General features: G+C 40.9%; 1 long non-coding RNA gene across 1 annotated transcript in view; it reads left to right on the top strand.

Moving 5' to 3' along the window:
• The first annotated feature begins 5673 nt into the window (after nucleotides 1-5673).
• Nucleotides 5674-24988, top strand: part of LOC306803310 — a 47512-nt gene continuing 28197 nt past the window's right edge. The window contains exons 1-2 of the long non-coding RNA XR_013774601.1: nucleotides 5674-5735; nucleotides 6980-7132. This is a non-coding gene — a long non-coding RNA (uncharacterized lncRNA). The remainder of the gene's footprint in view (nucleotides 5736-6979; nucleotides 7133-24988) is intronic.

Below are 24988 nucleotides of genomic sequence, written 5' to 3'. Positions count from 1 at the left end.
AGCCTGCCTGGTCTGTGAGCGTTTGGGCTGGATTGTTTCGGTAGGGACTTCTCTTTCTGGCCTGTGTCTTGCCTTTCCTGGATCCCTCTCTTTCCTGTTCTGTGAGCTGGGGAGAGCCATGGAGGCAGACAGGGTACAGTTGTGCACACTGTCCAGCTGCTGTGAAAACTGTTTTGTGGGAAAGAGGGGGGAGGTGAGAAAATGCTTCAGTGCTGCTTGTGACAGCGATCCCAGAGAGACACAGAGACATCAGTGGAGTCTACACATCACTGCCTGTTAACTCCACTCACTGTTTATCAACTACCAGCATTAATTTCTGTTCAGTGTTATGTTTGGGTTAATTACAGTTAGGTTCCTTTCAGTAGTTAGGTTAATTATAGTTGTATAAAGTTGTGTATTCCCTGTTGTCACTGCCCCCAAAAGAGGGTCTGATCCTGGCTCAGTTTCCTGCCTGCAAAGTCCAGATTCAAACTAGGACTAAGGTGGTCTGGGACAGTGTTTTGTTAAAAAAGCCAATGGAGTATCAGCCATGTTGCAGGTGTCTTTAGTAAAGGCCTCCCCAGCACTTTTAAATCAATCTAGATTAAGTGTATTCCTGTTTAGAGATGCTTCCTTGCACTGTACACAACAGGCAGTACAGGCTTAGCTGTTCACATACCCCTGGGATCCATGTGTAACTCTCTCTACAGTGCCACTGCTCCCTGCCTACCTTGAGAGCTGAAGCCTCCTTATTTGGAAGGTCTTCAGGAAAAGAAAATTAGTTAAATGTGAAATTGTTGGTATAGTATCCAAACATATATTAACTGTCTGCCAGGGTCAAATCCACTGTAATTTCTCCCCAGTTTGCTGCAAACTGGCCTTTGGATTCCAGTTCTTTGTAGCAAGATGGCCTCTACCACCACAACAGTGGCATCAGCAATGCCTTTATCTCTGGCATCCAAATGTCTTCATCTTCAGTCCCAATCTGAATATTTCTAATGTGATTCTTCTGGTATGAAACTAGAGTGTTTTTGGTCATAGACACAGCCCTCTGCACAGGGCACAGTCTCATCATGGTCTAACCATTATACTGAAAGCCCCTGTCTAAAGACCCTGTCCCTCTTCAGTGCAGTCAAGTCACTTGACTTCATTGTCCCAGCTTTTTCCTTTTGGGAGAGGAATTCAGCTCCTTCTTGCAGGGCAAGGGCTGAGGAGTGCAGCTGACAGACTGGCAAATGAGCCTACTGCAATGGAGTAGGTTCATTGCTTCCTCTTGGCTGTACCTGAGTCTATTTTTAGGGTCCCTATGGTAAAAAATATAATCTGGAGGCAAACACCTCTCACAGCAAAGATGGCAAATATTTGGTAGCCTCTGGAAAAATCTCTGCAGAAGAGCTTTTAAAAGGTACCTTTATGAAAGAAGATAATATATGGGGAAAATTCAGAACAGTTACATGCTGAATTCTACTATACTAGTACAAGGCAGAGCTCCACAATGCTGACAGGAGGTTTAAAGCAGAGAAACTACTGTGCTTGGCTGTGGCACCTGAGAGCACTAGGATGCTCAAAGAGGGACTAAACTAATTTGTGGATGACAGACTTATTAAATGGGTGCCAAAGAGAACTTGGGGAGGTACTGCTGAATGTTACAGCTCTGAAGGAAGAAAGGAGCTGCCAAAGGTGGGTTTAGAAGAGATAGTACACAGCTCTGCTTAGCTTGCTTTATTTTGGTGTTTTGTGTATGACAGAAAACTGGGGTGGCAGGACTAAATGTGAGGTGAGCTGTGGACAGAATTACTGGAAGAGCTTGTGATCTCAGTGGCCTGCATGGGTTTTACATGAAAGTAAATACATCTATTGGCTCTGAGGTGGGTGTAGCACTCAGTGAGTTGTTTCCTCAAGGTGATATTGACTGACATTATTATTATTTTTCTTAAATATCCCAGGTTGGCTGGTGGATGAAACTGGTTGGACACCAACAGCACAAGCCCATGAAAAAATATCTTCATCAGTGCTGTGTGTGCACCAAGGCTGGAGCTTGTTCTGTGGCTCAGGATGTTGGGATCAGACTGTGCTTTCTGCCTCTCCTTTTTCTTCAGAAGTCACTTTCAGCAATTAGCATTGGTGTGCAGTAGGCTCTGCTGGGCATGCTGGCAGCAGTGATTCTCAACTGAGTGACATGATCACAGATGGTACCTGTTCATGCTTCATGCTTATCCTGGAAGCTTGTTTCACAGGATCATCCCAAAATGTTGAGAATGACTGTGTTTTTAACACAGAAATATTATTATAGTGCCTTTAAAGCTGTCTGTGATGCTGAAAGTCATGTACCAGCTGCTTATGTGAAACTCTGCTCTAAGACAACTTGATTTAATTTTCAGGTCATATCCTGAAGTAGTAAAGGTGTTTGCTGTATTTATTCTCTCTTTCCAAGGGAATGTCTTGCAGTTGTACACAGCTCTTCTCAGAATAAATTTCCATAGGACACAATGGGGAAATTTGGGAGCTATGTTTAATATATTTATGGTTGCATTTATTCATATGCATAAAATGCTTTGCAGGCATTTATTGTGGATTTCAGATTCTGCTCCTAAAATAAGAGAGTGTTATGTCTAACTTGAAGGAAGCAGAGTAAAGGTAAAAGAAGGCAAAGCTTTTTGCTCTGGTCTGCAGATGGAGTCATTAGGCATTGACATATGAAATCTGATGCTTTTCTTTGTGCCTGAAAGTTTGGCTACACTGCTGATGACCTGGGGAATCATTAAACAGTAACTTCACTATGCTTGATAATAATAAAGACACTCTTATCTGTACTTATTGGGAGAATGCCACTGGAGTGTGCATGATGGGAAAGTTGAGCAAACTAGCCATAAGTCTCTAGGTTTCAGGGGGTATTAGGTACATGAAGATGAGAAGGAAGCACTCTGAAGTATCAAGCTGAATTTAGCAGTAGAATTTATTCTCATTGGATGTTGTAGGTGACCAATATAAATTATATTAGATATTCAAGTCCATTGATGGGTAGTAAATGGAATGGTTTTAATACAGTCTTTGGCTTTGTTAACTCCCTAAAGGACTGGGTACTAGAAGAGTAGGTGGACACTTTCCAAAGCAGCTCTTGGTGAGACAGGATGTTTGTTGTGGTGGACCTTTAGTCTGTCTGCTCTTATGAACTTCACAATGCACATTTTGCTATGACAATCAATGTAAGTTGTAATCTTGAGAATGATGGATAGTTAGTAATATTAAAAGCTATGACAAGGTCCTACAGCAACTCTTCCACCTTAATATTCCTTGCTCTGTCTTTGCAGCACCCTATTCCAAAGCCCAGTTCTCTACACTCAAGAAGTTGGCAAGTATCAGGTAGCACAGGTCCTGCTGTCAGAACTGGTGCAGGGACTTGCTCATCCTGTGATTATGTAAGTCATACTGATCTCCTACTATGCTGTGCTTGTGAAATTGCAGTGTTTCAGAAGCAGTTTAAGTCTGAGGTCCTTTTGTGTTGATACACAAGCTGATGTTAAATGTGGTTGTTCTAGACTTTCACAAATGTGTTAATAATATTCTGTGTTGTCTGAGTTACTGCAATACTTTCTCTCACTTTCTCTCCAGACTTTTGCTGCCTGAATTGTGAGTTAGCATGACATATATCTGGTTTACAGGTGCCAGTGTTTTCAAGCAAGGTGAAATGATTCCAATATATGAATTACAAGGTCTTTTTTAAATGAACCACTACATATGCCTATGAATAGTACATAATAAGCTTTCTTTCAAAGGCCAATTGAGTAACAAAACTGCTGCCATCTCAGTGTTTTGTATACTTTTGAAAAATCAAATGGCCACCATTGGGAAAAGCATGTATCCTGTACCAAAAGTGTAAGACATAAATGAAGCAACTAGGGACAAAAAGCTTCCCCAGACCCCTTCCTTATTTTCAAAAATCTTAAATAAGTCTAAATTTGAAATCTGGTGTTCGCTCATGGGCTAGACTTGAAACATTCAGATTTGTTTCTGTGACTTACATGGCTGGGAAAGGAAGAAATTTTGGAAAATAGTGAAGTTTTTCCAGAAATCACACACCTCTGTGCCTGCTTGGGGAGAATGCAAATGTGGCTGTGTTTCCTGATGATTGTCCAGAAGATAGCCTCCTTGGCATTCCACTGGACAGCCACCTGTCTGCCTGTAATAAATGATGGCTATAAAGGGAGGTGATTGCAGCTACGATACAGCCAGAGGCATTTGTTTATATTCTTATAATATGTATCAGATCGAATAGAAATTATCACAATTGACAAATGGAGACTGGAGATAGTTGGTGGGTATGAGTAAGCTCAGTAAGAGCTGGGCCAGCTGCAAACTTTCTCCAGTGAAGGCTGTCACCAGAAAGGAGGTGTCAAGCCAGCTAGTGATGAATGGTGAAGCTGGAGGCTTGCTTGTGTTAATGATCCACATATCTTTGTATAGCAGCTCACAGTCAGTAAAGCCTTTTGTTGCTACTCAGAAAGGCTCCCGATGGCTAAAGACTGTCATTTTGGGCATGGAGTCTGTAATTCAGTAAATAGGGGGCAAAGCAGAGGAATGTTCTTGAGCATTTATCCAGAAGAATAGTAGTGACATGCAGTGTTTCCCCTCATATTTAAGTGTTGGCAAGACCAGATGGCTGAACCTAAGCAGAGCACATCTGGCTGGATGCAGAAATGCTATTATATGTCACTATAATGATAATATTGTTGTGTGAACAGGTGAAAGGGATAATCTTCAGAACATTTTCAGATCAATAAATTGCCTTACAAGACTGTTTTCCTGAATGGCTGCTACTATTTCTCCCTCTTGTCTCTATGTAGATATAACACTTCCTTCTCCAGATCAAGAAATTCAATATGTCCGAGTGAGAAGTCTAAGAACTGATTAGTGGGCTGGAGAGAAAAAGTGCATTCAATTTGAAAACAGGTGGAATGTTTTAAGTTCCCACTAACATCTGATCTTTTTTGTCAAGTCTTAGGAGGGATACTGGAACTAAAGAAAAATCTTGGATGAGAGATGGAAGAATGTCATGACTTAACCCCAGCTGGCAATGAAGCACCACCCATCTGCTCCCTTATTCCCCATAAGAGGATGAGGACATAAAGAATGAGAATTAGAAGAATCATGGGTTGTGGTAAAGACAGTTTAATAGGTAAAGGAAAAGCCATGCACACAAGGAAAGCAAAACAAAGAATTCTTTCAGCACTTCCCATGGCCAGGCAGGTCTTCAGCCATCTCCAGGAAAGCAGAGCTCCTTCATGTGTGATGATTACTTTGAAAGACAAATACCATAACTCTGCACATCCCCCTTCTTTCTTCTCCCTCCCCCCTTATATGCTGAGCATGATGCCATATGATATGTGACATCCCTTTGATCAGTTGAGGTCAGCTGTAGCTGTCTTGGCTGTGTCTACTCACAGCTCCTTCTGCACACCCAGACTCCTTGCTGGTGGGGTGGTGTGAGGAGAAACTATCTGAACCAAAACCAGCATAAGAAACAATTTCTCAAGACAAGTTACACCATCCATGGTGCTGGACATAAATGTAAGAGTGGACAAATCTTTAGAAAATATGCAGCTGGTAGAAGCAGTGCACTATATGCCCTTTATGATTTGCAGGAGAGTTTTTTGGATTCTGCAGATACCTGTAGTGATGTGCCATATTCTTATGGTTGTTGAAAGAAGTAGCAGTGGCTGCAGAAGCAAAGTGCAGGTGAGAGTACTGCAGTACAGGTCAGTTCCATTCTTTGTGCTTTTCTCCCATTTTTGTATGAAGGAATAAAGGTAGCATCACCATCTATGTTATATTATATTATGTAGAGAGAAATCCCATTAAACAAGCACTAGAAGAACTTAATGTGTTCCCACCCTTCTCTGAAAATGTGCCATATCGGCCCAGTCTATTTGAGAGTCTGTGGGATACAGAGCTGACTTGACTGAAAGGATCCTTAAGAGAGAGGCTCAACATGTAGCTACTACATAGGAATAGACTGGGTTATAAGGTGCCTTGTGCTCTTCTTTCTGTTTACTGAAGTACTGCATGTGGCTGGTAAGGGAGGCTACCCCCTAATTCTTGGAGTCTTGCCCTAAAGCTGTCTTTTCAGTTTGGTAGAAAACATATGTCCCAAAGCTCTGAGAGCTCATTACTCCTGCTGGATAATAAGATCAGGGAGTGCTGCCAGTCAACCCTGTGCAAGGACTTTCAATTTTGAAAGGAATGCTTTCTCTCTTAATTTTCTGTCCAGATACTGAATACTACTAGGGAAAGGGTTATACATGAGTTGGGTGATTGAGAACAATGTTAGAGAAAAGGAAACATTTGAAAGAAACTCCAGTTTTTCCCTCATGCATTAGCTCTGCTGACGGCTGCTATTTTGGGTTTCCCCAACAACACAGGAAGCAATTGGATACAAATAATCTCTTTTCTTTTTTTATGCTGCTTACAATTAGAAGATGAATGGTTATTTGTCTGGCTTCAAATGGAGCAGCAAACTGTTCTGACTGCAGACCCATTGGCTTTGGCTTGCTTCCCTGTCTTAAATTTCTTTTCACACTTCATGTTTGTGTAGTGAGAAGGCTCTTCTTCAGGGACCTGGCTTAGATAGACTTCACTGTTCTACACACTGCTGTCTGGTTTTGCTAGGACAGAATGTTCCTTGCATAAATTCATAAACCACAGAATGCATGATGTGATCAATACATCCCTTGCATATTGAAATTTTGTTAATCAGCTTCTCCAAGAAAGTAGGAGGCCAAACTTGGTACATATACACTTCAAATCCTGTTATGTCTATCAACATGCTGTTTCTAGGGATTTTGTCACAGATGTTGGCACTGTAGAGTCTCTAAAGCAGTAATTATGATGTGTTTCTGTTTATGAACAATTGTCCAACAATAGGGCATTTTTTTAATACCCATATTTCGAATTATGTGTTTATTTTAAGTTTAATGTCACAGCTGTAGGTTTGTATTCTTAGTTCTGCCACTGAGTCCTGTGTCCTGGAGAATTCACTACTGGTCTCTGTCCTGTACTTTTGATGGGGCAGCAATATTTCTGAAACCACTCCAAAGGCTTTAGGCAAGATGAACCATTCAAGGAATTTTTTGTGATTAAACTGCTTGGCTGAAAGGTAAAGCAGAAACACAGGAATTCCTTTGCTGATTTCTTAATATCCTATTGTTAGGGAAAAACTGCAAATTCAACTGCCCTTCTTAAAAAGCTTTCAACAGAATAATTTGGACGCTTGTTTTAAACCCCAAAATCCTTAAACAGGAAAAACCTGTTTATTGCCTGAGCTTTGCTGTTCTTTTCTTTGTGTGTTACATTGACAAATTCTTCTTGTCATTTAATACAGAGAAGCACAAAATGGTGTTTTAAGGGTGAATTTAAGGCAGTCTGAGTTTATCCACTCAGACCTTGTACTGAGAAGAGTTTGTAATAAAGAACTTATAATTTGCTTAGATAAGTGAGTGCCACTTTGTTGTGGTATCAGAAGTAAGGTCTTTGCAGTTTCAACATATTTTTAGCTACTGGCAGCAATTAGGTGTCATCTCCTAAATATATTTGTTGTCAGGTGCAGATACTTAGACTTGTGCTGTGTGATTGGGTGAAAGATATGTCTTTAAAAAACCCAAAACATTGAAAACTAAAATCACATAACAGAGCAATCAACTCCTCCTCACCTTTGGAGGTTCACTTTCTGATGTCTGATGGAACATTATAAATCTGAAGGGCAGCTGTTGCTTTCATCTGACTGGCACTTTAGTAATAACTTAATTTGCTGCAGCTTCAGCATAGCTGTGCTTACCCACTTTAGAGTTTAACTGAATATTATCTTTCATGTTCTTACTCTGCTGTCTTCTTGTAGCTGAAGTTGAAAGTGTCTACTGCCATATTCTTTTGGGAACACTGACTTTCATTTAGAGATACGTTTGAGCTATGGAAACATTTAAAATTAAATGGAAAGAGATAACAGACAGGCAGTGACAGCATATCTCACCAGTATAGTGTTAAATTAATTAAACACCATGAACTCATTAGTAAAGTTAAGGAAGATACAGGAGGCCATAATATCTATTGATTACATAGCTGCCACCTGCATATTTTCATAGCTGCAAAGGCTTTTCCCCTAACACAAAGTACTCTGGATTAGGTGTGGGTTTTCTTTTTCTAACCAGGACTTTTGTACATAGAATAATGGCCTTTACTCCAGTTCTGGAAAGTCCTCTCTGTTTCATCAGCACAGATGTATGAAAAAAACCCCAGAACAATGGAGAATGAGGGGAACTGAAAAGGATCAAATTAGTCTGTAGAGGATACTGTCAGTGGAGGTAAAAATGAGTGTGAGCTGATAAAAGCTGTTGTAGTGCTAATGAGAAGCAATGGGCTGAGCATGGCTGTTCAGTGTGCTTCCTAGAGAAGAGTGTCTTAACTCTGCTGTTTGTAGGGAAACTTTCCATCTTTGTCTTCTCTATTCACACTGACAAAATCCATGGGAACTTTGACAGTATGAAGCAGCTGTAAATTTTTCAACAAGATTCATGTGTCTTGGTATTCTGTTTGATGATGGCACTATTGCACACTTTGAGAAGAACAGTAGTGTTTGGTAATCCAGCAGTTTAGGGACCTCCTGAGCTGAAAGTTTCCTATTAATGGCTGTGATGAACTACATTTAGCAAAGCAATAACAGGAGCTGAGAAACTTAGATCTTCTTTGATACCTGAAATACACTCAGACATGAAACCAAAATACCTGTAGCCAGCTATAGAGGTGGCTGTAGGGCAGCAGTGCCCTGGCTGTTTTGATGTACTCAAAAGAGCAGAGTTACTCTTTAAAATAGGTGGGAAGCAGTTAAATGAAACCCTGTGATCTGGAAGAAGGTAGGACTGGAAAACACAATCTATATGGAGCATTGTTTCAGTCCAGAAGAGGTCTTGTTTGTTTGGTGTAGGATATGAATCACAAGAGGAGCTAGTTTTCACTCCATAGATTTGTGACTAATTTGTCTTGTTCTGGAGAAAAAAATCCTTGTTAGTATGGTTGCAAAGAGGTCTGCCGTTGTGTAAAATAGAAGCTTAATTATAACAAGGTCCATTCAACACTTAGAGTTTTCTCAGACCACTCACAGTTTGTATATAAAACAGAATTGATTATAGCTATCTGCCTTCCTGTGAGACTAGAAAATTAATGGTCAATGGCTCAAACAGTCAACCATTTGCAAAAGCAACTGTGATTTGCTGATGATGTGCAGGGTCACAGCCAGGTGAAGAGCAGCTGAACACCCACCACAGGATGCAACAAGCTGGGGTTTGAGCCAGATAAGGGAAGAGGCCAATGAGGAGCAGATCCTGTGACTGGGATTTTAGCATGTGTGCTTTTTGTCATGGCAATGTAAGTGTCATACAAGTGGTTAAGGTGTGAAAACTCCCCAAGAAGTATCGACATTCACATGCAGACCTGAAAGTATTTGTCCCTTCTGATGAGCCATAGTTGGCTCAACTACTCTAGTGTGAGAGGCAGCTGTAGCATCTGAAAAGTTATCATAAATCATCAAAGACTCTCAAAGTGCTCTGTGATCCCCTGTGTGTTACATCAGACAGTGTAAAACTCCCCACCCCAGGGGAGGTACCTGGACATTCCCACCTGGAACCTGAGCATATATTAATTAATCCATTGAACTTTGTGTTTTGTGGGCTTCCCCACTCCTGGATTAAGACTGTGACCTTCTCTTCAACCAAGGGACATTGAAGTTGCAACGATCAAGTCTCATCACTGAATCCCATGGTGGTGACTTATGTACCTTTCTACTCTTATCCTTTCTTTCTCTTTCCTTTCCATTATACATTTTCTTAGATGTTGTTTTTATGATTTTAGATTGTTGCTTTTCTAACCAAAATGGCTACAAGTACCTTGTTCTACCTCAGTGTTCTAAAGTTTGCAAGTAAGAGTTTGTCATTGAACCTCCTAAGAATGATGCTGTTTCTCTGTGCACTGTGCAAAATAAATCAAACAACCTTCCCCTAAACCAACCAAGCAGATCAGGGCCCAACACTTCTTTGCTTGGAACTGGGCCATGAGGTTTGGAGTATGAGGAACATTTATGTGTGAGTGGCTGGGATGAAGATGTGCATCTGGAGAAGGGACAATGATGCAGTACAGGAGCCTGCACTGCTCTTGGTTGTGCATTTTATTAGCCCCAAAAGGAATAGGCTGTGACCAATCCAACAGACTCAGTCTCAGCCACAGATTCCTGGCAAGTAGATGTTATCTAGGATTGGCAACTATTTTGAAGAAACATAAATCAGAAAGTTATTACTTGTGAGACAAAGTGATAAAAACAGTGTGTGGGATTTCCTCTTTCTTATAGGTTTACTGCTTGTTCTTTCTCCTCACCTTTTAAGAAGAATAGGAGATTTGAGTAATTTTTTGGGTTTTGCATGTTATTTTCTTCTTCTTACTTTTTCCTGACCTGTTGGTTTCTCTTCTTTTTTTTGTATGTGGGCTTTCCAGGCTGGCATATATCTGTAGCATGAATGTGAAGTCATGCAACTCTGGTACAAGCCATCCCCTTTCCCTTCTTTACCCTCATACATATGTGCCAGTGCATTAAGAATCAGTCAAGAGGACTCCTAAAAAAAAAAAAAAAAAAAAAAAAAAAGAAAAGCACTGATATCTCTGCTTCTCCTACCACCTCAAGGCTCTTTGTGCAGTATTTAAGCATTACTGTTAGCAGGATGGTGATCCAACCTCCCTTTGGGGTGCTTGGAAACCCTGAATGGATTGGGCTTTTATCTCACTCTTGAGGGTTTCCTCCACACATGCACACACACACTCACACACAGAGTCTCAGCTGTGTACTTATTCTCAAATTTCAATTTAGACGGTGACATTTTGTTCTGTTGCAATACGTGGGGAACAAGGGGACCGTGTTCTCTCTCTTTTCCCAGACATCCTGCTTGTAGGAGAGTATTCTTCCCATATAGAACTGATGGCACTTCTCTCTTGAGTAAATCAGTGCTGCCCCTACCTGGGCTGCTGGTAGGAACAGCAGGTATAGCATCTCTGGTCCTACTTCTGTAACAGTTTTGCCCCATGAGAGGAGTGTGTCCCATGGCATGTATCTCAGGATATCCTTAGTGCATAATTTGCTCTGGAGCTGAGTTTTGACACTGATAATTACCTTCCCTGTAGTTTTCCAATAAGGAACCACCACATGCTTTAGATGGGTTAATGAATTGAGTACCCCATGTGACATCAGTATCTCTCATTATGTTTGTTCCAGGGGAATGAAGGAAACTAGGCATTATGATGGGAATTGATAACAACTTGTAGCTTCATGCAGACAACCCAGCTCTTTTCACTAAATGAAAGGGCACATTCACTCTGAGCTGGATGGCTTTTGGGTCCTGACTTGCAGCCACTAGCTCAAGACACCAGGCAATTCTTCCTATACTCCTTGTCTCTTTCTTTTTCACTTTGGCTTTTCCATCTGCTCACCTGTACAAAATCCAGGAGAAGGCAGCTAACAACAAATAACACAGGGTGGGAATCTTTCCACTGCACACTCTCCCCACCCCCTCTCCTGTCCATACAAGATTGATAATGAAACCGATACCTTTCACCAGCGTAATTTTCATATTTAATGAGCGTGACTCAGAAACTATTACATTAATTAGTCAAATCCCACAAACCGTTAATGGTGCACGCGGTAATTAATATTGTATTCAATTAAAAGCTGACCTGTTTCAGATGCCTTCCCCTGGTTTGGGGGGCTCTTTGCAGACAGCGTATGTTCCAGTGCCTGAGGCCAAGCCTTTTATTTTGTTCCAGTGGTGGGCAAGGGAGGTATTTTTTCTCTTGTTTAGATTTTATGGTTTTTTTCCTCCATGAGCATATGCTGGTTTCTCCCCCCAACCCCCTCCCTTCCATCTCCAAACGTGCTTCTCTCACTATACAGACAACCTGCTTGCTGTGATTTATGGGTTAGCACAGTGCGGGGCTCACAGACTGGAAAATTTCCAGTTTACACAAGAATTCCCTGAAAAATGAGCTTGGTTAATTTATTTCTTTCATTAACAAGTTTGAACTGTGAGATAATCTTTCTGAAACCCGCTATCCTTGCCTTCACAAATTCTGAGAAGCAAATAGGGTCCCTGTTCTGTTTCCACAGGGCTCAAAATCACACCTTAACTAGCTGTGGACAAAAATGTATGGTCAAAACTTATTTTTGAATCTTATTTAAAGAGGAGAGGTTTTTCTTCTCATCTGTAGGTAAGGGGTGGAGGTCCTAAGTCCTAATGTTGATGCTGCAGTTTTGCTCATCTGAGTTAGCTCACTGCTGCATCCTGCTGAAGCTGTGGAGTGGCTGCTCATTGGTTCTGTGGGAGGAGGATGCAGGCTTTAAGATAAACCCCCTCCTGTTCAGCTGTTTCACTGGCTGCCTAAAATCCACAGACTTATCCAGTATTCCTGTGCTCTTTCCTCCTTTTCAGTATGAGGTATGGAGTTGTGCATAGGTCCAGTCCTGATGTTTCTGTCTGCTGATGTCATCTGAGGACGACTGATTGCAATTTGGCTTATTGTTTCATATCAGTTTGGGCTGTTCCACCAGAATCATTAACAACAGCATTGATTGTTTGTGGTATACTACTACTACAATAATAACAATAATTTATTTTTGTTATTTATTTATTTATTTTTATTATATTTATTTTTGTAGTGTGTGTCTGTTTTGTTTGTTTGGGTTTTTTTTTTTTTCCTTTTTCATTTTTCCTCTGTTGTCCTGGTCATAGTTATGGTATGTTTCCATAATATTTCTATTGCATGCTGAATGGCTTGGAGTATGCTAGCTAATCCCTTCAGCATATTCAGAGACCTCGCTGGAGCTCTCTCTGGTTTTCCTGTGTTCTGATATAAGAAGATGTGGACTTGTTGGAGCAAGTCCAGAGGAGGGCCATGTGCCTGTGAAGACAGGCTGAGAAATGTGGGGCTGTTCAGCCTGGAGAAAGCAGGTTATGTGAAGACATCACAGCAAGCTTCCAGTACCTGAAGGGAGCCTGCAGGGAAGCCAGGTAGGGGCTCTTCATCAGGACCTGCAGTGATAGACCATAGGTACAGGTTGAAAGAGGGGAGGTTAGGTATTAGGAAGAAATTCTTTACAGTGAGGCCAGTGAGACACTGGAAGAGGTTGCCCTGGGAGGTTGTAGATGCTCCAGTCACGGTGTGTTCAAGGCAGGTTGGACAAAGCCTTGAGCAACCTGGTCTAGTGATGTCCCTGGCCATGGCAGGGAGTGGTTGGGTCTAGATGATCTTTAGAGTTCCATTCAACCCCCTTAACATTCTGTGATTTTGTGACACTCAAGGGGGCAATGTTGGATACTGCTCTAAATCTTCTCACTGAAGTTTAATGAGGAGCCATTGTCACCCACGTGTCTCACAAACATTGACTGTAGATAAATATTAAAACCTCATTTGTAATAAAATCACCTTGCTTGCTGCTTAACAATTTGGTGTCTGCTTTCACCACAGACTTTTCCCCTGAATTACTGGTCTCTAAACAAATCTCTTGGTTTCTGTTGCATTTTTATTCCCTAAAGAAAAATACAGTGCTATTTGTACTAAGTTTCTGCAGAACAAAAGGGAAAAATATGCTCATCTTGAAAATATCCTATTGTTAGAAAGACTTTGAATGAGTAACATGAAATATCACTGTGATTTCTTTCTAAATACATTTAGTTATCTTTAAGAAAATTTTAAAAACCCACTTTCAAAGAAAATAATACAGATGCTTTGTAAACATTGGTTATTATCCCTTAAATGAATAGAATTTACAAGTTTTTTGACTTATGAAACAATGTTCCATGAATATGTGGGCTTCCTTGAGAGGAGGACCCACAACCCATACTGACACTGAGCCTCCTGACAATGGGTTTGCTTCCTGTGGAAGTCTTTTGTGATTACTTTGTGAATATTTTTAGGAATCCAGGTGGTCTGCAGCATAGTTTGAGAACTTAGTGTGGATGATGCAGGTGTTCCAATATTTGATTTCAATGCCTTATAGAGCAGGGAGAAGGTTGCCTTTTGTTCCTTGACAGGAATTATTATTGTTTATTTTATTAAATCCCTCAAAAGCACCAGCTGACTGAAGTATCACAAATTCTTTTCACCTGCATATGCTTCCTTTGGAAAGGCAGGTTTTTGTCCATATAGTCTTCAATGCTTTGTGTTGAACGGAGAGACAGATCTTTGACTTGGAAGTTTAGCTTACCTTTCTTCCTTACATTACTGTGATAGACCATATGGTTAGAAGAAAACAAGTGAATTTTCTGTTATTTTCGAGTGCTGAAGTTTTCCACTGAGAAACTGATGATACTGACCAAGAGAAGTGGGGGCAGGGCAAAGTTGAGCACATGCTGAAGCTGAGTTCCTGCCTTTCCTCTAGAGGCTGAAGTTAATGGGATAGCATGTGAAATCCCCTTGGTGCACAACGACAGCCACTGAATGTCTGCCAGTTGTTTTCCTCCCATCATTAGGAAGTTTATTGTGCCTAAATGAAGGAAAATTTTCTAATTCTTGCTGACAGTGCTTTAGTCTTAGTCTAAGGGTAAGCTCTAAGATACATGGGCGAAAAATTCTTTGATCATTGAACTGTGGAAGGTAACAGCTAAACTGAGGAGAAACTGTGGGATGGGTACTGCTTGATGAACTTGGAATGAAAAAGCCTTTTGTATTTGGGTTTCTTATCCTTCTCACTTAAAAGGAATTAAAAATGTGAGTAGGAACATATTTTTTCTGCCTTCAGTTCCTAGGACAGGCCCACTCCTTTAACGTTATTTGCAAATGAGAACAAATTAAAGTAGAACTAATTGATGATCTCTAAAAAGAATCAGAGAAAAGAAAAAAGTGATTCAGCTCTTCTGGTTGAGAAAAAGACCTTTCTAAATCAAATTACATTAGAACAGTAGATATCTGCCTTTCCCCCCTCTCTTTCTTTGTAGAAATACCTTGCCATGAAGAACTGAGCATATTACTTGCTAAGTAACTAATTTGGAGGATAGATGAAAAGAAATAACTTGGATGTACCTACATTATATTTTTTAGATTTTTCTTCAGATAGTGAACCACAAGTAATTGGACTCAATATATTTATAAATACAGGATGTCATTTTAGAACGTTTCCACACCAAAGCAGTTGTCTGCTTTTATCTGCTTGCAAACATGATGCCAGGTTTTTAGCAGCTCTATCACAGATACCTTGCATAGGATCTTTGTAGGGCCCATGCACAGCTCTCAGCCTTCAGCTGTCATAATTTGGAAGGCAACAGGGTTTTAAAAATTATTCACATCTGAGTTTTACCTCCCTTAAATCTCTTTGCCTTGACATTTCTTTTTGCTTCATACTAATTTTCTCTTGTAAATGGCGGTTTTTGCTCCTACATCCATTGAGGTCTGGCTAGCCTGGGGCTGCTAATTTATGCCTTTCTCATTCAACAAGTTCTTCAGGGACTTTACTGGATCTCTCTGTAGAGAAAAGGGCATTTCTCACTGCCACTATAATATGCTGAACCTGCTGTAGTTGAGCTTCTGCAGGAGTTTCATGGCATAATCAGTTCTGCAAACCTGCATTCTGTAAATATGCATCCAAAGTGACAGGCACGTAAATACAGACATGACCGACAAAATCTGGTAATGCACAACTGTAAGGATGCTCTAAGAGCATAATGTTTCTGTTACTAGTGAGCTGCTTTCTGTGGAGCAAATCTGCTGTTGAAGAGCACAGTTGAAGAACTCATTTGCAGTCCTTCACTTTGCCTTTTCTGTTCCAGCTCCAGCTGTTTGTTTCCTGGATGCTAATACAGAATAGTTCATTTTATCAGTGGCTTCTTCATAATTTCTGTGGCTCACAGTCCTTTGTCTGATATCTACTATATCCTCTAGCCCTGAGCCCAGAGACTTCTCATTCATATTTTTTTCCCTAGAGACAGAATGAATAACTCCTTGCCTGATGCCCAGTTTGTAGCTACCTGGAAATATCCTGTTTTGGGAGAACTTACTTTTTTACATATTTACACATCTTATTTCATATGTAATATAGGCAAGGGCACTGTCTTGGCTTTTACCAAGAGTCCTGCAGGCCAGATTCTGGCCTAATGGAAGATGCATGAATGTGCCCTACCTGTGAACATCTATGCACACCACCATGACAGGTTTCACTTGTTGGGACAGTCACCCTCTCTTTCTGTTCCAGCTGGGGCTCCTCTCCCTTCATCATCTCTATTGCTGTGCTTCTTTCATTATGCACTTCTCTCTGACATTGCCTGTCCATTCAGCTTGGAATGGAAGTCACCAAGCTCTTTTCCCTTCATGGATCCACACCTAAATTGTCAAGACAGTAGTAGCTGTGGTCCAAAGCTCATGATTCTCTTAGTTCAAATGATGTCTAGGAAAATGCTGTGTTTTAATTTTCTTTTTCTTGTTTACGAAGAAGGCACATAAAAGGCAAACAAAAAGTTTGGGTTTTTTTTTCTACTGGTATGACTAGATAAATCCCAGCCCAGGTCAAAGTTGTCTCTCACCTTCCTCCTGAAGCTCTCTCTCTTTGCTTCTGTTCTCTTTGCTTCATCTGCTACTATAAACATGTTCACAAATATAGGTGGTTGCTATTCCATTCTTTTAAATCTAAGCAAGAAGTAACTAATTCAAAAGATTATCCTTTGTAACCCCTCATCTTGTATGGAACATCTAAGTGAGGCAAATGTAGTGGCATGCAGGATTAGGGTTGGAGTAAAGTACAACGTAAAATGATCTGAAGCTTTCTAAGAACCATTTTGAAACCTTAAAGATGAGAATCTTCACATTACTCCTACTTGCTAAATGGTAGCTGGGTTAGAGGGCATAAGATTTGTCTTGAGGGACATGGATACCTCTCAGAAAGCAGGAGGCATCTGCACTTTTCCTGATCACAATGATGGGCTGCTTGTGAGGACAGCAGTACCCACGCATGAGGAAAGCACTTGTGAACTCTGCACATCTGTGTCTCTGTGTATATCTTGTGTGTGTGTCTCCATTTCCAGCACAGGAGAGAATCCAACAATATTTCACCCAAATGAGAAATGTTATTCTGCAGATTAAAGCCACGCAGTGCCTGGTTTTGTCTTTATTTATGCCTTTCTATTTCCTTCTCTGCTGACATGGGTGCACATGCCGGGAAGCACTGAAGGACATAATTGGCGTTGTGAAAAATTATTGGGAAGCCAGGACGTTCCCTTGCAGTGATCCCCCCCTTCTCTTTCCCATCTGTCACCATCTAATGTGACAAAGTTTTTATCGGGCATTGAGGCAGAGGAGATTAAAAGTAAATACTGCAATCAGGAAGCAGCTGGGGGGAAAATGTAACACATTTCACACTAAGCTGAACAGCTCATCAACTTAGCCTTGTATATCTACGGCGGATGAGAGGGAGGGAGGGCTGCAGGGGGTGGTGTGGCTCAACATGCTTCTCCACACTGGGAGTTTGAAGAGGATCCTCCACAAACAGGACTTGTACTTTCTGACACTTTCTTGCTTTGGGAAGGAAAAAGCCTCAGGAGCCCTGTGGGTCTCCATTTTCTTTTGCAACAAGCTCCTGTAAAACATTGTTTTCTCCGTCCTGAGTTTATGATTTTTTGGACTTCCTTCCTACTGTAGTGATGATCTGGGTGCTGCCATGTCTGTTCAGCTAGGAGGGCTTTACCAGACATCTATGTCTGGCTGTTGTGGGCATGCCACACCATCTCTGGGGAGCTGCAGGATCGAAAGTTTGTTGACTAAATGGGAGATACTACAGCATATACAATAATGTTTCAGGTTCATGGAACTGAGCTCCGAGATATTTAGTATGCACTGGGCTGGGCACTGTTGCATTCTGTCCAAACAGATCTGCCTGCAAAGGCCAAGAAACTGAAAACTTTGTATCATATTGCTTTATTCTTACTTGTGAATATAAAATTTAAGGTTGTTGAGCACTACCAGTCATATTTTCTTCTTGAAAAGCTTTTGGAAGTATTTGTTTTAATTCCCAAAAATGTTGCCTGCTTCTTCATTTTTGTCTGTGATGATATCACATGAGCTCAGTGCTGTTGAACATGAATAGACAGGCACATGTGGAGGACTGTGAGAATCTTCTCCTTATCCCTAGGATAAACAAAGCTTTGGAAAGTGATGCCAGCTTCCTTATTATCCCTGCCCCTGTTAATGTGTCACCTGCTATGGAAGGTCAGGATCCTCCTACTTCAGAAGAATCTCAGTCTCCAACATTTGTTTGGTCCTTAGCTTTATAGCTGAGTGCCAGTAAAATCTAATCTCTGTCATTTTGGCTGTTCTTTCTTGTAAGGCATTTTTCTTCAATTTTGCTGGGAAATCCCTGTTTATTTAATTAATTTTATGTGATTTCCTTAATTAGCAATTACTTTGTTGTTTTTATGTCACTTGCTCTTCGGTGTTGATGAGATGTCCTGTCATCGTTAACAAGTTTTGTAAGGACAAAAAAACCCCTAAAATCTTTACAACTACTTGCTGAACAGTTAGATTGAACAGTGTCTCCTAACATGGAGATCCTTCTGCTGTGCTTGATAATCTTTCAGGATTCCTAAAATTATAGACAGCCTTGGCTCTGAGGTAAGTTATTGTAGCTTTTGTAGTTTGTTTATTTGTGATTCTTTAGTGCTGGTCTTCAGTTTCCAAACACTCCTGGTGCAGCTATAGTGGCAAGCCACTTGGTTTGGCCTTATGTTGCCTTTTGGTGCCCTGTTCTGGTGGTGTCACTCTGGGGTCACCCAGCTAGAAAAACTTGACTATGTTGTAGAACATATGCCTGCAGCATGTGCTTTGTCCATATAAGAACACTTTCATTATTGGCTAAGGAACCCTTTTATCTCTGTAGTGTGAAGGTAATGGGGTAAGGATGTCAAGCTGAGAAGCTTGATGTGATCTAACAATGTGCACTTGCAGCCCAGAAATCCAAATATACCCTGGGCTGCAGCAAAGGCAGTGTGCCCAGTGCTCTTCTACTCTGCTCTCCTGGGACCCCGCCAGCAGTACTGCGTCCAGGTCTGGGGTCCTCAGCACAAGAAAGGTGCAGACCAGTTAGAGAGGGCCCAGAGGAGGGCCACAAAGAGGTTGAGGAGGAAGGAGCACCTCTCCTATGGAGATGGGCTTGAGAGAATTGGGGTTATTCAGTCTTTGGGGACACCTTAGAGCAGCCAGCACCTAGTGGGGACTACAAAAAAGGACAAGACAGACTTTTCCCAAGGACATGTACTGATAAAACAAGGGAGAAGGGCTTTAAAGTGAAAGGGGATCAGTTTAGATTGGATATTAGAAAGAAAATCTCTACTGTGAGGGTGGTGAGGCACTGAAACAGGTTGTCCAGAGAAACTGTGGGTGCCTCATGCCTGAAAGTGTTTATAGTCAGGTTGGATGGGGCTCTGAGAAAGCTGGTCTAGTGAAAGGTGTTCCTGCCCAAGGCATGGAGTTGAAACTAGATGGTCTTTAATATCCCTTCCAATCCAAACCATTCCACAATTCTATTATTTACAATAAGGCAAAGGGCCATCATTATACTTTCTTCAGTATCCCTGCATTATAAAAAGTAGGTAACTTACTTTTTTTCCTGTAGTTCATATGAGACCAATAACTGCTTGCTAGTGTTTGGCAGCTAAATTCTCATAGGGCTGTCTGTAACAAGGAAGTACCAGCCCTCATTACATTATCCATCCATTTATGCAATTATATACTTTATCCTAGATCAGTGGGCCTTGATCTGGACTTCCATATCATTGTTTCTCCAAACATGTGAAGGGCATTGTCATCTTACAGACCAGAACTGGAAGCCTTGCTCTTACAGTCTTTCCTCTCATACTGGCATCAAAGCCAGAAGGAGAAAAAGGAGCCCCTGTCATGCAGAACATTAGATATAGAGAAAGTAGGATGAGGAGAGAGGAGCTTGGGAAAAGTGCTTGATGGGCAGAGGAATGTGTGTAGGAATGATCAGACTGGACCATGAAACCTCTAAGGATGGAAGGCTTCTGTAGCTACAGCTTCCTTAAAACCTCATTTGATGTCCAAAAGATTTTACATCTTTTGGGTGTTGTGTAAGTTACTGGGCAAGCTGCTAGAGCTGACCAAAATAGAGATGGGACACACGCAACTTGGGGACTGACAGCAGCTGCATTGGCCTTAACCTATCAAGAAACTGCTGGATAAATCCTTCCATGTTTTCCACCTGCCCCAGGAATGCATATTTCATGGGACCTTTCAGGCTGGTGCTGTTAATCCTCTAGAAAGACTTTTTGCCCTGTCTTAACCTGTGCCATATTTCTTTTTAGCTCTGGTATTACTAAAGAATATGGCAAACAGTCCGTAATGTAATAAAGGAGAGAAAGACTTTTTTCTCTTTTTATTTTTGACTGTACTTATTGCTGCACTATATCAGCATGCTAATTCTGATAGGCCAAAAAGAGAAGACAATGGTCAACACCTGGAAGTTTTATGTAATTCTAGCATTAGAATATTGCCTTTTACATTCAAATACCTGTGAGCTACTTCTTTTTGTGTTCCAAGGAAACTAATTTTGGTTAAAATCCCTGAGGAGATGGGTCTTTCACCTACATTGGATAATTTGGCATGACTTAGTCTTTGGTTAGATTAGAACCAGCATTTGTACTGCAGCCATTTCAGAAGTGACATGGTGGAGCAAAGGTAAGCATTCATCTTATACCATGGCAAGAGCCACTGTCGGCATCTCACTTTCACAGGTGCCATATTTATTAGAGAATCCCTGCTTTTTTTTTTTTTTTTTTTTCTTAATACACCTCACTTAATTCTCTGACAAAGTCATGGAGGTAGAGATGGTGTTGGTCTTTTAAAGCTTTTAGACTGGGTGGTTACCTATCATCTCAGTCATGAGTTTCCTGCTTCACTCTATCCCTTAGGTTAGGGAATGTAAAGGCTTGGTCCCAGATCTGGGATTCCCTTTTGCTAGGGAACAACAGCAGCTGATCAACCCCAGCACATACCTGATGCATTTCCTTTCCCACTCTAAGTTAAACAGAAGAGAAGGGAACTGGGTGATTTGCTTCAATACATTAGTGCAGAGTATCATATTGTGGCTAAATATTGGCTCAAAATTCTTGCCAGTAAGTTTGCCTGAGCATTCTTCCTGTTTAATCTTTTTGCTTTAAATTCTGTTTAACTCTTAAGAAGCACAAGCAACGTATATTGGTGGCTACTGATGTTTCATTGCTAGTAGTTTTCTGTTTAACAGTATTTTTTTAAAACAGAAGGATCTGATGAGTTTTTGCAGCTGAGGGTGCAGTCATGTGAGCCAGCAGACTCAGCTCTGGGTTGTGTCCTCTCCAAGGAATGCTTTACTGCAAGAAGCTGTATTAGAAGTAGTGTAGAAAACAGTACTTTTCTAGGGTTAGGTGGGTGCTCTCTAGCTAAAGATTCTGCCTTTTGGATAAGTCATAGAGCTGAAGTTCTGAACTCTTTCAAAATTTTCTAAGTGTTCCCTGAGTCTCTGCTGGGTGTATTGCTTGTGCTTTGTTTGGGCAATACCAAGTACTGTGATGAAGTGCAAGTAACTCAATGGGATTTATACGAGCTTATGAAGCGGAGAATAAACCCCATAGTTTGCACAGTAAATCAATTTGTAAAGTGCTTTGGGATCTTTCTGGATGAAAGGCCCTATATAAATGTAAGCCATGACCATTCATCATTATTGAATATGAAATAGAGATATACACTCTATCAAGCTAGAAGCAATAGGCTTGGGCTCATGATTGCTCACAGGACCCAATCAGTCATCAGATCACGACATAATGCAGCTAGAATAAAAAAAGAAAACCCACAGCAAATCATTTCAAGCAATGCAATTAATGGGCATCCAGTATAAATAGTGATCTCGGTCAGCAACACTGGGCTTTTCCTGAGCAGAGTTGATGCCAGTGTGTTAGCAGGGGAAGGAAAGATTCCTCAGCAACAGTACACTATGTAAACCCACATCTAGATAAGAAAACATTGTATCTATGCTTTTCTAAACTGACTTTCCACTTGGGAAATTGAACAGAAAATGGTTTTGCAAGAAAAGTGTTAGCTTTTGTTCTACAATGAGCCACAGAGATTTTAATTTTTTGCATCAAGTTGTAGTCCAGGCACCTAGTGTTGTCATCTAAACTTGATTGTCAGATGTAGCATCTGTGGCTCTTGCAATGCAACATGCACATGCATGGCAGGGTATATAATCTGTTTATGCTGCTAATCCTTGAAGATACCAACTGCTGTCATGTGCTCTGTTTTATGACAATTAAGTCAAAATGTAGGCTGTTCCAGTCCTCTGCTTCGAGAGCCAAGCAAACAGAGGGCTTTCTTCACTTGTGCTGGAGTTCTTTCTGTCTGTATATCTGCCTTCTGGGGCAAGGCAGTACTTTGTATGAACTTCCCCTCCACCTTTCTTGTTGTGATGTGTCTGTCTCAGAGTGCTGTGATGCCATGGATATAATATTATACTCTCATTTGCTGTTTGTTTGTTACATAAGAGAGATTGAGCTTTTATAAAATATAATGGAAGGAGGTGAAACTGAAATAAGAAAGTGAAATAAGAAATATGAAGGATCTCATTTCATAAAATCTATCTTACCACAGACCATCTTATGAAGAACAGGAAATTCCTGTCTTCATTTTTGGGCTTCTTAGTATAGGTAAGATATTGGCAAAGCAGATCAAGTTCCAGCCAACAATGACAAAGATGGTTACAGGACTGAAGGACATGAGATAAAATGAGAGACTGGAAGACCTGAGTTTATTCACAAAGGAAGGGAAAGCTAAAAGAGGTCTAATTGTAATATTTAACTCCCTAATGGATAGTTACAGAAAAGACAGAGAGAGTCCCAGATGATAAAGAAGGAGAGGCAATGAATACAACCCACAACTGGGGAGTTATGATAGCTCTAAGAAAAAAGTTTTTCATAATGGGAGTGGTTACAGAGAAGCTGTCTTCTTCAGAAGGGACTCACAACTTTCCCTGAGCAGTCTGATCTAAGTCTGAAGCTGGGCCTACTTTGAGCTGGGGTTTGGATCAGAAGACCTCTAGGGTTCCTTTCCAATCCTAATTCTTTGATTCTAAGTGTGATCTATAAAATGACTACAGTAAATTATGCAGTGAGCTAATCTGGAACATGGAAGAGCAGACTAAAACTAGTTATTTGCTTTAGCCAGAGAAGTGGATGAGGAGCTGAATAATGTACATGAGTTTTGGTTCTTTAGCCTTCTCCTGAACTGAATCAGGAGAATATCCTGAAGAAAAGACTCTCTGAAGTCAATACATGCTTTATTTGGTATTATACAATGGGTTTCTCTTGATGGATGGTTGCATGTGTATGAGCTGCCATCATACACCTAGTTAATGATGAGTTTCAGTGGCATTAATTAGAACTAGAGGGGACAACTGTGCCCCTGTGAGTTTATTTGTGCTTGATAACTACCTTAGAGAGCTAAGTGGCATAAATGAGGGGTCATAATCAGAGATTGAAATCCCTGCTCTGTAAAATGCCCTACTAAATAGAGAATGCCATGGAAGTAAGCTTGCTGTCAGACATTGTTTAATGTCTTCTTGATTGTTTTGTGCTGCTTTATTCTGTCAGAGGGAGTATCAGAGTACCATAATCTTTCTTCAGTTCTGCTGACTGAGAGAGCTTTTGAAAACAGAAATCCTGAAGGAGTTCCTGTAGTTAGTGCTAAGTTTCAGGTAATATGAGAAATATATTTGCACTCTCTCTTTGTGAGTCTGCTTCCAAAGTTTGCTTAATTTTGCTCATTTTTTGCTTACCATTTTTAAAATAGTCTGGGTAGGATTTGGTCTTCTGCAAGCTGCTGTCAGCAGTGTGTCCTGTATCCTATGTTATTTGAAGCAGGCATAGGGAAAATTTCCCTAGGGAGCCTGTGCTGCAGTGAAAAACATTGCCCATAGATACGATGGAAACTCAATCCTTGGAAGTTTCCAAGACTCACCTAGACAAAGGCACAGCTGACAAGTTCTAGTGATGGTAGATGTCCCACTTCATCACTGGACTGGATGTCCACTAATGCTTCCCTCCAAATGATTTTATGAGGTCACTGCATCATGATAAATCTTCCTCTCTCAAGACCTCTGTTTTTGCAGGAAGAGCAGATATGCTCATAGGGTAGCTAGCCTTGGGAATTGTTAGAGAAGTCAGTGTGCGTTTCTCATAACCTTGTACAGCTCAGCCCTTTCTTCTGCTTCCCTCTGGAGCTTTTGGCCTCAAGCTTAGAACCACTCTGCAAAGATCAAACTGTAGTGGGGAGCAATAGCCCATCCTCTCCCGGAGATAAAGAAGAGTATAAAGGACCCATGGTTCATCCAGCCTAACAGACAATTGATGGCACTTGCAGGACTGTCTAGTCCTGCTGCACTGAAAATGCAGTATTTAATGGGAAGACTAAGGTCTGTTGGAGACAACTAATTAAGCTGATAGATGACCTCTACATCTGCTTAGTGAAATCAGTGTTGGTTTCATTACAACATCCTCATCTGAGTGTGAGAGCAGCTCCTTACATTTTGGCTGGTGAAGGTAGAGAACTGGTTTAAAATGAGATTTTGGTTGAACTGATAAACCCTTTTCATATGTACAAGTGTTCATGTACTATTTCCAGGACTTCACTGCCAGGTTTACATGGATGAAAAAGTTTCACAAGTCATTGACTGGATTATCAAAAATTAATTGTTAGGATGAGCTTCACTGCATGGTGTATTTACCAAGGCTGCAAATAGACATATTCTCCTGCTCTTCTTGGGTTTGACAGACAAAACCGTGGAGACTGGCTGACCTCATGTTGCTGGATCCAACAGAGAATATGAGATCAGTTACTGTATCACAGACCTATTCCATTGTTCCATTGTTTTGCTTTCCTACATTTCCATGCTGTTCCA

This window comes from Erithacus rubecula (assembly GCF_903797595.1).
Source record: "Erithacus rubecula genome assembly, chromosome: 6".
Classification (NCBI taxonomy): domain Eukaryota; kingdom Metazoa; phylum Chordata; class Aves; order Passeriformes; family Muscicapidae; genus Erithacus; species Erithacus rubecula.
Note: the sequence above shows the minus strand (reverse complement) of the source record. Positions and strands in the feature narration are given on the sequence as shown.